This window comes from Hippopotamus amphibius, chromosome 10, assembly GCF_030028045.1.
Source record: "Hippopotamus amphibius kiboko isolate mHipAmp2 chromosome 10, mHipAmp2.hap2, whole genome shotgun sequence".
Classification (NCBI taxonomy): Eukaryota; Metazoa; Chordata; class Mammalia; order Artiodactyla; family Hippopotamidae; genus Hippopotamus; species Hippopotamus amphibius.
Genome location: NC_080195.1, coordinates 77,566,702 through 77,584,244, shown reverse-complemented (window position 1 = coordinate 77,584,244; position 17,543 = coordinate 77,566,702). Strand labels below are relative to the sequence as shown.

At 34.3% G+C, this 17,543-nt stretch overlaps 1 pseudogene; it reads right to left on the bottom strand.

The window, feature by feature from the left end:
• Window positions 1-16,530: 16,530 nt before the first annotated feature.
• Window positions 16,531-16,813, bottom strand: LOC130830619 (small integral membrane protein 15-like; annotated as a pseudogene).
• Between the last annotated feature and the right edge of the window lie 730 nt (window positions 16,814-17,543).

Genomic DNA, 17,543 nt, shown 5'->3' with positions numbered 1-17,543 from the left:
TGCCAAGACTAAACCATGAAGAAACAGGAAATCTGAACAGACTCACAACTAGTAAGGAAATTGAGTTAGTAGTCAAAACCTCCTAATAAAGAAAAGTCCAGGATCAGATGGCTTCACTGGAGAAATATACCACACATTTAAAGAAGAACTAACACTTATCCTTCTCAAATTCTTCCCCAAAATGAAGAGGAGGGAGCACTTCCAAATTCATTTTTATGAGGCCAGCATTTCCTTGATATCAAAGCCAGACTAAGATACTGTAAGAAAAGAATATTCTTGATGAATGTTGATGTAAAAACACTCAAAAAAGACTAGCCAATTGAATTCAGCAGCACATTAATAGTATTATACACCATAACCAAGTGGAATTTAGTCTTGAAATGCAAAGATATTTCAGTATATGAAAAGCAATCAATGTAATACTCCAGATTAACAGAATGAAGGGCAAAAGCCACCCAACTATCCTAATTGTTTTGGAAAAAGGATTTGACAGTGTTCAACACCGTTTCATGATAAAAACACTCAACAAACTAGGAATAGAGGGAAATTACCTCAACATAATAAAGGCTGTATATGAAAAGCCCACAGATTACATCATGCTCAACCATGGAAAACTGAAAGCGTTTCTTCTAAGATCAGGAACAAGACATGGATACCCACTCTCACCACTTCTATTCAATAGAACACTGAAAGTCCAACCAGAGCAATCAGTCAATAAAGATAAATAAAAAGCATCCAAATCAGAAAGGAAGAAATAAAATTATATATTTTGCAGATTATATGATCTTATATGTGGAAAGCTCTAAAGATTCCCCCCAAAATATAGAATGAATAAATGAATTCAGCAAAGTTTCAGAATACAAAACACAGAAGAATCACTGGGTTTCTATATACTGACAATGAACAATCTGAAAAGGAAATTAAGAAAATAACCATATTTACATTAACATCAAAAAGGATGAAAGATTTAGGAATAAACTTCACTAAGAAGGTGAAAGACTTGAACACTGAAAACTACAAAATGTTGCTAAAGATAACTAAAGACAAAAATAAATTGAAAGATATCTTATGTTCCTAGGTCACAAGACTAAATATTGTTAAAATTACATACTACCCAAAGCAAAGATTTAATGCAGTTCCTATTAAAATCCCAATGGCATTTTTTTTCAAAAATGGAAAAAAAAAAATCCTAAAATTCATACGGAATTTTAAGGACCTCAAATAGCCAGAAAAATCTTGGGAAAGAAAAACAAAACTGTAGGTTTCATACTTTCTTGTTTCAAAATATATTACAGTGCTACAGTCATCAGAACAGTATGATAGTTGCATAAAGACAGATACATAGGCCAATGGAACAGAATAGAGAGAAATAAACCCTTGCATACATGGCCAAATGATCTTCAGCAAGGGTGCCAAGACTGCACAATGGGGAAAGGATAATCTCTTCAACAAATGTGTTCGGAAAACTGGATATCCACATGCAAAAAAAAAAAGAAATAGTTGGACATTTACCTTTCACCATACACAAAAATTAACTCAAATTGGATGAAAGACCTAAGTGTGAGACCTGAAACTATGTCTCCTAGAAGAAAAATATAGGCAAAAAACTTCATGACATTGGATTTGGCAGTGAGTTCTTGTATATGACACCAAAAACACTGATAAAAGCAAAAATAGACAAATGGGACTAGACTACATCAAACTTAAAAACTTTTGTGCAGCAAAGGAAGCAATCACCAGAGTGAAAAGGAAACTTATAGAATGGGAGAAAATATTTGCAAACTGTTATAGCAAACTATATAGCTGATAAGGGGTTAATATCTAACATGCATAAGGAACTCCTAAAAACAAACAAAACCACTGATTAAAATGGACAAAGGACTTAAATAGGCATTTCTCCAAAAAAGAGATACACATGACCAAAAAGCTTATGGGACTATGTTCAGCATCTCTAATCATTAGATAAATGAAAATTAAAACCACAATGAGATATCACCTCACACATGTTAGGATGTCTATTATTAAAAAAAAAAGACACACACATAAAAAAGTATTGGTGAGGATGAGAAGTTGGAACTTTTATGTACTGATAGCAGGAGCATAAGGTGATGTAACTGTTATGGAAAACAGTATGCAGATGCTTCTAAAAATTAAAAATAGAACTACCATATGATCCAGTAATCCCACTCCTTGGTATTCATCCAAAGAAAGTGAAAACAAGATCTTGAGAAGATATTTACACTTTCATGTTCATTGCAGCTTATTCATAATAGCCAAAAATTGGAAACAGCCTACATATCCATTCATGTATTAATGGATAAGGAAAATGTAGTCCATCCATATGTAAGAGAATGATTGATACGAGCTTTAAGGGAGAGGGAGAATGAACTAGGCACTGAGAAATGGGTTAAGTTTGAATAGACTGAGAACACAGGGAAGGATCAGAGGTAGGACTTTTTTTGTGAACAATGATAAGATTAGACATTCTAGAGCAGAGGATTTGCTCTGAAAAGATGAAGCTGAAACACGTATGGAGCTTAGTGTACAACTTGAGAACACTTATGACCCAGATCATTACCAAAACACCTTGAGTGAGAAGTAACTGCTTAATCATTTGACATGTGTGGAAGGTCATTTTGAACCACAAATGTTAACAGTAGTGATTTCCAATAGGACAGTGATAGAACAAAGGAGAATTGTTGCCCTCCTCAGCTGAGTCAATCCTTTTCTTTAGCTTCAGTAGTGTCCTCTAAAAGGATCAGATGAGGCAGAAGCAGTATCTTTTTAGACATGTCCATGTGTCTCTAAGCAGAAATAAGGCATTGTGCTTTTAGATCCACTCTTTCGTGTTAATCTTGCTATTTGCATACACATACACACACACACAATTATTTTTTTTGTAGAAAGTAGTAGAGAGAAAAATAAAAAAGGAATATACTTGTTCACTGTTTCCAGCCATTAAATAAAAGTTATTGGTCCCTAGTTGCTAGTTGGTTTAAATATTGCCCTAGATTTTTGCTTGAAACTTGAGTCTTATTAAAAGCTATCATATAGGTGTCAGATTGTAATTGAGAAAAGCAGAATTCAGTTTGTTAAGGCTATGAAACACAGTAAGAAATCTGTTATTCTTTTCATTCTTAAAATTTCAGTTAAAGAAATAGATTTCTCATGATTTTATTCTAATATAAAGTATTACCAATATTTTCATAAAATGAATTATTCATTTCTTATAGAGCTTAACCAATACTTTTGTTTTTAAGTAAAATTTAGTTAGAAAAGCAAGGTTTAACTTCTATACTTACTTATATCAGCCTGTCTTATTTCTCACGCTATTAATAATATATAAATTGTGATAATATATTTTTTCTGTTGCTGTCCATAAGTTTAAATATAAAGAACTTTAAGAATTTCTTCTTCAGTGATTCTAATATATTCCTTTCTACTTAAAAAAGATATATACAATTTAACATTTAAAAAGTATTTTTCATATAGCTATTAGATGAAAATGTGAATACAGTCTGAGTTAAGGCCTGATAAAATTAACTTTACTATGTCTGTTTTAAATAATTTATGTCTCAATTCAAGAAGCAGATTCATAATCTTAATCATAAAATCATTCATTCAAAACAATATATATTCTGTAACCTATTTTCACATACTCAACATGATCAAAAGCCACACAAAATATAACCTTCCCTCTTAGTTGCAAAGCTAGCTGACATAAACATAAATTATACTCAAGGTAAATACTGGTGGTCACATATAGACATTCTGTTTCCTGAAAGGCAGGAGAGTAAGCTTCTTTATAAACCCATACTCCTGCATATAACAACCTTAAACTCTGTACAAAGTAAAACAATAAAATAAGAAGCAACAACCTAAAAGCTATAGAATGTGAACAAAGGCCCTTGCAAGAGAGCTAAAATTTGAAAGAATATTCCATCATGGTTTCAGTTTCCCACTTTCGTAGATTTAGCCCGACGGCAGGGCAGAGTTACACAAAGAAACAAGAAAAATTATCCATTCTCAAGGAGTAGACGATCAATAGAAGCCAATTCCAAAATGACGCAGATGCTAGGATTATCCTTGCTTTTCAATACACTTTGTCCATCTGTCAACAAGCTTTTTTATTCCCTCATTAAAAAATGTTTTAAGCTAAGATGCAAGCCATGAATGCACCGCTGTCGTCACTTTATCATAAGTGACTCTTTGTGCTCCTAGGGCTGCTTTCAAGGGAACAAACAGGTGAAAGTCTGATGGAGCAAGATCAGGAATATAGGGAGGATGCTTTAAAACCTCAAAATGAAGTTTTTGCAGAGTGTCAACAGTGTGGGCAGAAGTGTGTGGACGCACACTGTCATGCAAGAGCACAGTGCCCTTGAATAGCAGTCCTCTGCATTTACTCCGAAGTTTAGGCTTCAGCTCTTCAATAAGCATCTCACTGTAATCAGCATTGTTGATTGTTGAACCTTTTTCCTGATAACATTCCAATACTGGCCCTTGAGAATCCCAGAAAACTATAAGCATCAATTTTCCAGCTGGTGGTTGCCTTTGGAACTTTAACTTGGTCAGTGATTGAGAATGTTTCCATTCCCTACTATGCTATGGATGTTTCCATTCATCATAGTGATGAATCCATGTCTTGTTACCAGTAATGATTCTCTTTAGGAAACTTTCACCTTTCCTTAGAGTATCAGTCCAAATTTCATTTGCAGATATCTAAACATTTTTGTTTACACTTTTCCATGAGTTGTTTTGGTACCCATCTCACACAAACTTTTCCAAACCTAAGTCTGTCAAGGATTACTTCATTTTGAAGTGTCAAAGCATCCTCCCTATAGTCCTGATCTTGCTCCATCAGACTTTCACCTGTTTGGTCCCCTGAAAGCAGCCCTAGGAGGACAAAGATTCACTTCTGATGAAGTGAAGACAGCAGTGCATTCATGGCTTGTATCTCAGCCTAAAACATTTTTAGTAAAGGAATACAAAAGCTTGTTGACAGATGGACAAAGTGTATTGAAAAGCAAGGAGAGTATGTCAAAAAATGATGTATTTGTCTTTTCTAAAAGTTAATCAAAATTAATTCTACATCCAGAGTGTGGATAATTTTTTAATCACCCTCATACATTCATGGACTAAACAGTCTGATTAAAAGGTGAAGATTTTCACAATAGCCATGAAAGCAATACCCAAATATATTGTTTACAAGAGATACACTTTAAACATAAAAACAAAGATTGTTGAAAGTAAATAGAAAGAAAAGATCTACCATAAGTATAAGAAGATTGGAAATACTATAGTAATATCAGATAAAATAGGCTTCAAGGTAAAGATTACTACCTGAGGTAAAGTACATTTACCTGATGATAAGAAAGATTTATTCATCAGAAAGACATAGCATCATGAACGTATACAATAATAAGAGAACATTAGATTACATGAGCAAATATTGATGTAATTAAAGGGAGAAATAGTTCTATAATCTTAATAGGAGATTTTTAACACTTTCAGCAATCACTAGAACTAGACAAAAATATCAGTTAAGACATACATTATCTGAACAATACTACCAATGACCTCAAAATCATTGATATTTACACATTATTATATATAGCAACTGCAGAATACACATTTCATTCACAAAGATACACTATGTGATGGAAAATACAAGTCTCCTTACACTTAAAAGGATCGAATGCATACAGAATATGTGCTGTGACCACAGCAGAATTAAATGACTCAGTAAACACTAGGCAAAAGATCTGAGAGGACACTTTGCAAGAGATGATAGACCAGTTAGCACATGAGAAGATTCTCAACATCATTAGCATTAAGGAGATGCAATTTAAATTCATAAGGAGATAACACCACACTCTTATAAGGATAGCTAAAGTGAACAAGTTGACAATACCTGGAAAGCATGTAGAGCAAATAGAACTCTTAAACACTGCTGGTGGGGATGTAAAATGGTACAACTTTGGGAAATTGTTTCACAGTTTCTTAAAATATTAAAAATATGTCTACTGTACTACCTAACCATTCCACTCTTAGATAGTTAATCAAAAATAATGAAAACACAGTCCTGTACAAGAATGGTCTTAGCTGCTTTGTTTACAATAGCCGAAAATTGGAAACAATTCAAATGTCCATCAATCAGTGAATGGATAAATAAGATGTGGTATACGTTATACAATGAAATATTATTCAACAGTAAAAGGAGAGACTACAAATATCCTCAACTGCATGGATGGATCTCAGAATCACTATGATGAATGTAAGAAGCCAGGTACAAAAAAGTACATGCAGTACGATTATATTTATATACAGTCTTAGAAATGCAAACTAATCTTTAGTGTATGTACTTTTTTGTGCCTGGCTTTTCTTTTCAAAAAATATTTCTCCAACTTATTTATTAGTACCTAAAATTAAAATCTGCAACAAACTCTGAAAATGGTTCAGCCAAAAAAGAGTGTGTGTATGTTTGTGTGTGTGTATGTGTTTTTACAGGGGGGAGGGAGAGAGAATGAGAGAGAGAGAGAGACTGACAGAGAGAGAGAAATGTATCAACATGTGAACAGTTGGTAAATATACAAGAGCTTATGTGGGTTCTCACATTACTATTCTTTCACTGTTCCTCTAGTTTGACATTTTCAAAGTAAACAGTTGGGGTAAAACTTAATCAGAGACTTATGAAATTTACTTTAATGAGTCTTCCCACTGAAATTGTAATAACCCAGGAGAAGATAACACAGTGGTGTGAGTAATCCTGTAAAGCATTACCATAGATACACGAAATGATGAAATGCACTAAAGATGCGCAAAAAGCACTGCAGGACAACGAATGTGGAGTTTATGGAGTGTCAAAAAATTCCATCCAGTTTCACAAATTTTCGTATCAGGAACTCTGATTATTTAATTATTTTAGCTGTACAAATGAATGGATACAGAAGATGTGGCATATATATACAATGGAATATTACTCAGCTATAAAAAGGGATGAGATGGAGCTATATGTAATGAGGTGGATAGAACTACAATCTGTCATACAGAGTGAAGTAAGTCAGAAAGAGAAAGACAAATATTGTATGCTAACTCACATATACGGAATCTAAAAATGGTACTGATGAACTCAGTGACAAGAACAGGGAAGCAGATACAGGGAATGGACTGGAGAACTCGAGGTATGGGAGGGGGCGGGGGATGAAGGGGAAACTGAGAAGAAGCGGGAGAGTAGTACAGACATATATATACTACCAACTGTAAAATAGTCAGTGGGAAGTTGTTGTATAACAAAGGGAGTCCAACTCGAGGATGGAAGATGCCTTAGAGGACCGGGGCAGGGAGGGTGGGGGGGAATCGGGGGGGGGCGTCAAGGAAGGGAGGGAATATGGGGATATGTGTATAAAAACAGTTGATTGAACCTGGTGTACCCCCCAAAAAAATAAAATAAAATAATAATAAAAAAAAAAAAATAATTCATGGCGATGAGTATAGGCTCTGCAGTCTATTCCTTCTTGATCTCATTAACTATATACAAGGAAAATGTTAGACAGTTAAAAAGTCCTGTGAAAATGAGGCTGTCCTGTTTGATGATCCACACTGCAGCAAAATTGGCTGTTTTCTTGTTTCCCTTAAATGAGCCCATGTTTGATCATTTGACAATTGCCATTTGATTATTTAATAACTGGAAGCCTATTGTGCTGAGTAATTGCCAGCCTGCTGAGTCTGATAAGTGAAATTCTGATATGAAAATGAGATTAAAAATTTAACTGTGATTTAGACATTATAGCCTTTGAATTTAGATCACAAGTCTCACACCGGGGACCTCTGTTGAAAATAGACTTTGGATTTCATTGAAATAATAAAAATATTTTAAAATTTCTTTAACATTTCATTGTATCAAATTGTCAAGAGACAACTATAATGAAGATGATCTTATGATTTTACTGGGAAGTTTAGAATATCTGTGGTTCTTACCTTTTATGTCCCTTATATCCTGAACTGCCCAGCACAGACCTGGATAATATAATGTCATCATAGTTAACACCCATGCAGTGTGCTCCTTTTAAAGAGTTTGTCATCCAATCGATAATCCAAAATCTGCCTTAATTGATGAAGAGTTTGCTCTTTGTGGCATCTCAAAGAAGCAAAAATACAGTAATTCAAGATGTTATTCCGTACATTAACACACAAGTAAAATTTACTCCTATTTGTAAATATATACTTTAAAACAACCTCAAAAATATACCTGAGGGAGTATAATTGCTTAAAACTTTGCAATTTTCATAAAACTTCACATCTACTCATATCCATTATGGATCCTCTTAGCAATCCTTTAAAGGATCAAAAGACGGGTAATTTTAGAAATTGCAGTTTTCCAGAGGTTAATAAATAATTGGGAGAAAAGAGACAAATCTTCTTTACAGAAGGTTTCCAAATAGTATATGTAGATAACTACCTTCTCCAGGAGGTGAAGCTTAGTCTCCAACCCCTTCCTTTGAGTGTGGAATGGATTTAGAGTAGAATATTGAAAGAGAAAAAGAGTAACTTCACAGTGGAGAAACTTGGCAAGACTATCTTAACTAAGTGATCAAGATTAACATTACTAGAAACATCACACACATACCATGTACCGTCTGAAAGGATGAGTACATGATATGGGATGAGAAGGGCACTTCTCACTGTTCCAAATCACTCCAAAATAAAGTTGTTTTTTTTTTAAGTACTCACATACTGATGCCAGTGTTAAGACTAAACTGAGTTCCTACTGAAAGTGTTTCACCCACTATACCTCAAATCAATTATTGCTTAATGCCCAGGAAGAAAATTTTGTGCATATATACAGAAAAAATGTTTACAGTGCTGCATATATTAATTTGCATTCAATTTATTAAAATCACAATTTAAATTAGCTCAAATCTTCAAAGAGAAATTCTAATAAATGCACATACGAATCTGGTATCTGTTAAAAAACATGCAGTTCTTCCTTGTTCTTTGATTAATGCTCAATTGACTTGTAAGTTTGACAGATTAATTTCCCCTAAACATTTGGCACCATTTGCAAACCTGATTAATTCAATTTCCTTAGACATTTTAAATTACAATTACAAATTTTAACACACCCAAATCCCGCAAGCATTTCAAACACCCAACAAGAAAGATTTACAAATCTAATAAACAACCACCTCTTAAACATTTAACTACTCTTATAAATATAAGAAGTCTAAATTTCTAGTTTTAAAGTATCAAATATTTAAATAAATATTGTAAACAACTTAGTTATCAATTTAAAATGATAAGTGCAAAATGTGCATCCCTTAATTATTTGATCTTAAAATCAAAATTCTAACATCAAATAAATAATCCTGAAAAACCCAAATTAAAACCCATAAGTTCAATATCAATCACATTTTCTTAACTATTTAAATTATGACAATTTTCAGACTCTCTAATGTCAAATTATCTTCAACATTTACAAAGTTAATGAACAAAATGCACACAAGTTACCATAAGGATTATAAAACCTATTCCTAAATTTAACATAAATATATGTCTTACCTCCTTATTTTCTCAATAATATTTAACATTTCTACCATTGTGAACAACATAGTCATTTGCTGACTGCAGGGGAAAAATGCCAAACAGGCCAGATTTAGGTGTTAGTAAGCAAAGATACCAGCATATAGCAACCTGGATTCATCTTTCAGGATGATTTAGTCAGCACTTTTTTTTACAAGGGTCCTTTCATATAAAAATCTAGCATTTCAAACATTCTCTTTTTCTTGCAGAAGGCTTACATGACTTTTGTCTACATAGAATTCAGATTCAACATCCCTATGCAAACTGAACTGCTTATTACCTGGTTGATTTCTGAATCCTCTTTATGTTTTAATGGCTTATCTGTCAGACCCATCATCACTTAAGGTCATTTTTATTAATACATTGTTGCTTCTCAATATATGTCACCCTTTTAGCTCTTTTTAATGGAGGAATGCCCATAAAATTACCTGTTCCAGACTCCAGTTAGTCATTATGCCATGTCTCTCAAATTCTTTGTTCTATTCATTAAGACATAATTATTTCAGGGAATTTTTAAACTCAGTTATCAACACCACAGTTGCCATTGTTTGTTATTAATCTCTTTGGTTACTGTACAATGCCAAGGGGTGGGGGAGAAACAAACATTTTCAGTCAAAGTCATGTTCCTGTTGAGTTGCCAACTCAACACATATTCAAATGCAGCATTTTTAAATAAAGCAAAATGATATTATTGTGCACCTTTGAGGGGCTTTATTTGGTTTAATTTGTCTTGCAATGAAGACCAGTTAGCTCACATCTGGATCTCTTGGGCAGAGTTGCAAATACTTTGTGATAGAGCTAATATCACAATTGTTTAATAAAGAATGGCATGTCACCATCACCTATCAGAATCTTCTCTGTCAAAGAATTTATGAGTAATTGATAAATCCCTAAAAAAGGAGAAGGGTTACTAAGAGAAAGAAAGAAAGAAAGGATCATTGCCTTTATTATAGAACTATAGATTATAGGTAACTTCACATCTGAAAAAGCCTCTTCCAATTTACAGGTTTCACTAAAGAGAAAACTGAAATCAGAGATATGGCACAACTTTTTGTTAGTATGACAAATCAGCAGGTGACCCCAGATCTCCTGAATCTAATCTGACTTTATATACATTAAGCCACGCAGCCTTGATAAGATGCTTACTTCATACATAGCTTCCTCAGACAGAATTCTTCTGAACATTGATTAGTCATCCTTTTAATTCCAGTTCTTATTAAATCCAAATTTTCTTCTTTTGATGTCCATTTACTCAAGTTGGTGGCTCAAGCCTGAAATGTAATTTCAGACTTATCCTTATTTGGTTAGGTAGTAAAAACATTTAACTCCAACTTATTCAAAAAGATTATGAAACAAATACGTAAATACAAAGTGCTGACAATTGAAACAGCCATCTTATTTTCTCATTTTAATTTTTAAAGAAAATGTCTCAAGAGGCATTCTTTTGCTATGAATGGTGAATACTGTTTAGGCACCATTTGGTCTAGATATTCTGGCATTAGCTCTGTGCTACAGGGACCATGGAAGTCAGTCTGCTGCCTTGTCTGAGCTCCCTTCTCAGGCTGCTCCTATAGCCCACCTGAGTAGCTAAGGGACCTTCAACCCAGGACCAGATCCAACTCACCAGGCAGATTCGTTCTTCTCTGTATTTAAATTTGGAACACAAAATTGTAGTTAGAATGTATTTGACCTGGGAGGTTACAGGGCATTGGGGCTAGCATAGTGATATTTATATTCATATACAGCAAAGGAAGACAGTCAATCAAGAGAAAATAAAGCAGATTGCTGACAGAAACAGAATCAAGAAACCACGCTGTTTTAAGAGAGGTGTGAAGAGCTGTGTCCTATGACTCTAGCTGCTGATTCTCTCCTATATGGTTCTGACTGGAGTTTCTCTCCTGAATGCCATGAGATTTTTCTTGATCTTGCTAACATACTTCTTTTACTGTTCCTATCCATTTTCTTTTATGCTTATTCTTTTATGCTTAAGTGGGCTTTTATCTTTTGAAATTAAATGATTCTTGGAATAAGAATTAACTTGCTATTTATCACTTGGAAAAGTTATCGTCTCTCATCCTTAATTTACCAAACTATCTCAATGAAAAATAGCATGTTTTCTGTGAATATATTACAGTGATTTCAGTGTAAATTACTAAATTAGTATAATATATCCACTTGACTGAAATATAACTTTAATGAATTAAGACTGCATTAAAAATATTGATTTTAAAACCTTGCTACCCAAAGTATTGTTCAAGTACCAGCAGCATCAGCATCCCCTGGATCTTGTGAGTCTCAGGCCCCACTCTAGACCTAGTGAATCCAAACATACATTTTAACAAGATCTTCAGGTGATTCATTTATACCTTAAAGTTTGAAAACATGGTTTTGGAGATTATCCAAAGTACTGAGAGAGAAACTGTGTGCTTGTGTGTAAGTTTCTCTGTAGTCACATAGTATTATCGATGATTTTGCAAAGAATTTGACCTATCCTCATTTACTTTAATTAATTATTAATTATTGGCCCATTAGCTATGTATAAGCAAATAGAATTCTGATAAAAGAGTTGTAAAATTTTTTAAATAGTTTACTTTTTTCATTTGGATATAGAGGTACATAGTTTTATTGACATCTTGCTTATGCCATTAATGGCCAACGAATACCTTTTGCAATCTGGCTATTTTCTAAATCATTATTAATTTGTGGCTAAAATTATATTCTTTAGTAATCTAATCTTTAGTTGATCAATGTCAATAATATAAACATTTTTGGCATAGGGCTAAATACTGAAAACATTTTCAGTCCTGGAATTGTATATTTTAATAGATTTACCTAAATGAATAAAAATAAATTGAGCAGGTTGACTAAGTTTATTTATAAAACATATTTAGTACTTTGTAGGCAAAGCCAAATATCCAGGAGCATTGATGAACTTGGAAATTCTTGACCATATTATGAATGATTATAAATATAGAAGAATATTCTATGGTGTGGATTAATAACATTTGTAATACAGCTGATCAGTTTCCTTAATTGGTAAAAGACAATTGGCTAAAAATAAAGGGATTTGATCCAGATGTTCTTTTTTTTTTCTGATGTTCTTTTATTTCTAGTCTAGTAACAATGTACCTAGGGAATGATTGATGTATATATAAGCATTAATAGTGTCTTTTACCTGGAAGTCACTCGTTTTGGAACCAACAACCTCTCAAGCATAATTAAAAGAAATATGAAGAAGACTTCTGAACAATCAAAATTGTTGGTACCAAGGAAGCCCAAGCATTAATTCTAGTACATGCATATGTCTGTTCACATTCTTTTTTAAGGCAAAAAAAGATTCCATGTACAGTAATATCCTTAATTCACTATGCATAAATATGAGCAATTCATGAACTCCTTTTAAAGAAAAAAATCCTCAAAGAATCTTTTTGTTTTTTATCCTTGTGATGCACAGTATCTTTTTTTTTAAGCTCTTTATTGGAATATAATTGCTTTACACTTTTGTACCAGCTTTTGAGGTACACCAAAGTGGCTCAGTTGTATTTATATATATATCCCCATACCCCCTCCCTCCTGCGACTCTATCCCACACTCCCTATCCTGGCCTTCTAAGGCATCACCCATCATCGAATTGATCTCCCTTTGTTACACAGCAACTTCCCACTAGCTATATATTTTACAGTTGGTAGTGTATATATGTCTATGCTACCCTCTCACTTTATCCCAGCTTCCCCTTCACCCCGCCACCCCTCAACCCCATGTCCTCCAGTCCACTCTCTGCATCTTCATCCTTATTCTTGTTCTGTCACTGGGTTCATCAGTATCTTTTTTTTTTTTTTTTTTTTTAGATTCCATATATATGAGTTAGCATGCAGTATTTGTTTTTCTCTTTCTGGCTTACTTCACTTTGTATGACAGACTCTAGGTCTTTCCACCTCATTACATGTAACTCCATTTCATTCCTTTTTATGGCTGAGTAATATTCCATTGTGTGTATGTGCCACACCTTCTTTATCCATTCATCTGTTGATGGGCATTTAGGTTGCTTCCATGTCCTGGCTATTGTAAATAGTGCTGCAATGAACATTATGGTACATGTTTCTTTTTGGATTATGGTTTTCCCTGGGTATATGCTCAGTAGTGGGATTACTGGGTCATATAGTAGTTCTATTTGTAGTTTTTTAAGGAACCTCCAAACTGTTTTCCATAGTGGCTGTACCAACTTACATTCCCACCAACAGTGCAGGAGAGTTCCCTTTTCTCCACACCCTCTCCAACATTTATTGTGTCTAGATTTTTTGATAATGGCCATTCTGACCGGTGTGAGGTGATACCTCATTGTGGCTTTGACTTGCATTTCTCTGATGATTAGTAATGTTGAGCATCTTTTCATGTGTTTGTTGCCCATCTGTTTCTCTTCTTTGGAGAAATGTCTATTTAGGTCGTCTGCCCATTTGTGGATTGGGTTATTTGCTCTTTTGGTATTAAGCTGCATGAGCTGCTTGTATATTTTGGAGATTAATCTTTTGTCTGTTGCTTCATTGGCAAGTATTTTCTCCCATTCTGACAGTTGTCTTCTTGTCTTCTTTATGGTTTCTTTCGCTGTGCAAAAGCTTTTAAGTTTCATTAGGTCCCATTTGTTTATTCTAGATTTTATTTTCATTATTCTAGGAGATGGGTCAAAAGGGATCTTGCTTTGATGGATGTCATAGAGTGTTCTGCCTATGTTTTCCTCTAGGGGTTTTATAGTGTCTGGCCTTGCACTGAGGTCTTTAATCCATTTTGAGTTTATTTTTTGTATGGTGTTAGGAAATATTCTAATTTCATTCTTTTCCATGTAGCTGTCCAAATTTCCCAGCACCACTTATTGAAAAGGCTGTCCTTTTTCCATTGTATATTCTTGCCTCCTTTGTCAAAGATAAGGTGCCCATATGTGCTTGGGTTTACCTCTGGGTTCTCTATTCTGGTCCATTGATCTTCCTTTCTATTTTTGTGCCAGTACCATACTGTCTTGATCACTGTAGCCTTGTAGTATAGTTTGAAGTCCAGAAACCTAATTCTACCAACTCCTTCTTTCCTTCTCAAGATTGCTTTAGCTGTTTGAGGTCTTTTGTGTTTCCATACAAATCATAAGATTTCTTGTTCTAGTTCTGTGAAAAATGCCATTGGTAATTTGATAGGGATTGCACTGAATCTGTAAATTGCTTTGGGTAGGATAGTAATGTTGAGTCTTCCAATCCAAGAACATGGTATGTCTCTCCATTGGTTTGTATCATCTTTGATTTCTTTCATCAGTGTCTTATAGTTCTCTGCATGCAGGTCTTTTGCCTCCTCAGGCAAGTTTATTCCTGGGTATTTTATTCTTTTTGTTGCAGTGGTAAATGGGAGAGTTTCCTTAATTTCTCTTTCTGCTTTTTCGTTGTTAGTGTATAGGAATGCAAGAGATTTCTGTGCATTAATTTTGTATCCTGCTATTTTACTAAATTCATCAATTCGTGCTAGCAGTTTTCTGGTAGAATCTTTAGGGTTTTCTATGTATAATATCATGTCATCTGCAAAGAGTGACAATTTTAACTCTTCTTTTCCAATTTGGATTCCTTTTATTTCATTTTCTTCTCTGATTGCTGTGGGTAAAACTTCCAAAGCTATGTTGAATAATAATGATAAAAGTGGGCACCCTTGTCTTGTTCCTGTTCTTAGAGGGAATTCTTTCAGTTTTTCACCATTTAGAACGATATCGGCTTTTGGTTTCTCATATATGGCTTTTATTATGTTGAGGTAATTTACTTCTATGCCCATTTTCTGGAGAGTTTTTATCATAAATGGATGTTGAATTTTGTCAAAAGCTTTTTCTGCATCTACTGAGATGATCATATGGTTTTTTTTTTTTTTTTTTGAAGGAAATATTCTTTAGCTCTTTATTTCTAATTATAACACATTCTCATTTGGACATAATTTACATCTTTTTCACCCAATACTATGCCAAACAAAATTTTCCCAAATGTTAAGCCTTTCTTTTACTCTTTAAAAGTTCCTTAAAAGAAATTTGAAATTTTAATTTTCACCATGAACCTCTTGGATCAAAAAAGTAAAGGACATCACTACCAAATGAATTAAAAGAAAGAATGGAATAAAAAACAAAAGTGGTACCCATATAATGAGCAAATTATTTTTTTGCTAAGACATTTTAACTACTTCACGTTCCTACTTAGCACAAGTGAGAATAAACTGGTTCCAAGGTACTACAAGGTTTGGCATTTTTACTCCAAACTTTAAATTACAGTGTTACTCTACTCAAATCACCTCTAAGAAAATGGCAGTGTTCATAAGTACAAAAATTGTTATATCCAATAAGTGGTATTCTACATACTCAAGATAATAATAAGAGAATTCTTTATCAAATTAGATTTTTAAAAATGCAGAATCTCTGGTAATTACCAGCATCTCAAAAGCTAAAATGAGAAAAATACAGAAAATAGAAGTGCTCATTGAATAATATTATTTTACTTTGAGGAAGCCAGAAATAATTCTACTACAAGGAATAAGTAATAATAATAAAAGATGTAATTAGTACACTATATCTCTTTTAAGCCAAAGCATGCTTTTCACCTCAGGACAATTCTGATTTTTACATTCTTAATCTCCTTTGTCCAGAACAGGACCCCATTTTAAGCCATTACTTGAATAGAGTTCATAATCTAAAGCCATTTTTCTCCACAAGATGTTTTCATTTTAGTACATAAGCTGCAAAAAGGCAAATGACTAAGTCAGTTATAAAGAATTTGTAGCATAATAAATGCCAATTTACAGTAACTGTCAACAGACTTCTACACAGAAGCCTAAAAGTTGCTACAGTACAGGTGAGAACTAACAGGATTCTTCCATATGCTCAGACTTCGTTTACTAAATAATACTGTCATACGATCCAAAAAGAAATCTTAATGGGTCCTTCCAAAGCTGCGTAATTTTCCAAACGATATTCCTCTGGTTGCAGAGCCTGTTCATTCCTTCAATCCTTTTTTAGTCGTTTAGCTTTTGCAATATTTTCTTGACGTTTTTGTTTCTTCTTTTGCTCCTTTTCCCTGGCCTCAATCATCTTGGCCAATTTCCAAGACAGTACAGCACTTGCTAGAAACAATGGAGTTAGGGCCAAAATAACTGTTGTAAGGAAGCTGTATGGGTCCTTTGCAGCCCATTCCACAACATATTCAGCCTAAGACTTTAAATCAAACATCTTTGTAGAGGCCTTATGCTTGAGTAGTGATCTCTAATTTTGTCCTGGAATTATTAGCCAATCACAATTTCAGATGACCCTTGGTTGGTGGCCTTCTTCTTTAGCTCTACCATACACTTCTGAGAGATGGCTTAAATTCTATGCATCGACTCGGCCACCTGGCCCTGGGGCCACGCTCCCTCAACCCTCCGCCTGCGTGAGCGTGGACCCAGTGGGGCTCGCACAGCCGGCAGTCCCCAGGAATTCAGGGTCTCCCCCGCCACCCCTTGTGCCACCAGCACGGTGACCACCTGAGCTGGGTACGGAGGCAGAACCGCGGCAGTGGCCACCACCAGCCTCCCCGTTACCTCGCCTGGGACGGTGGACTCGGACCTCGATTCCCAGCTCTGATCATATGTTTTTTATCCTTTGATTTGTTGATATGATGTATCACATTGATTGATTTGCATATATTGAAGAATCCTTACATTCCAGGGATAAACCCCACTTGATCATGGTGTATGATCTTTCTAATGTGCTGTTGGATTCTGTTAGCTAGTATTTTGTTGAGGATTTTTGCATCTATATTCATCAGTAATATTGGCCTGTAATTTTCTTTTTTTGTGACATCTTTGCCTAGTTTTGGTATCAGGGTGATGGTGGCCTCACAGAATGAGTTTGGGAGTGTTCCTCCTTCTGCTGTATTTTGGAAGAGTCTGAGAAGGATAGGTGTTAGCTCTTCTCTAAATGT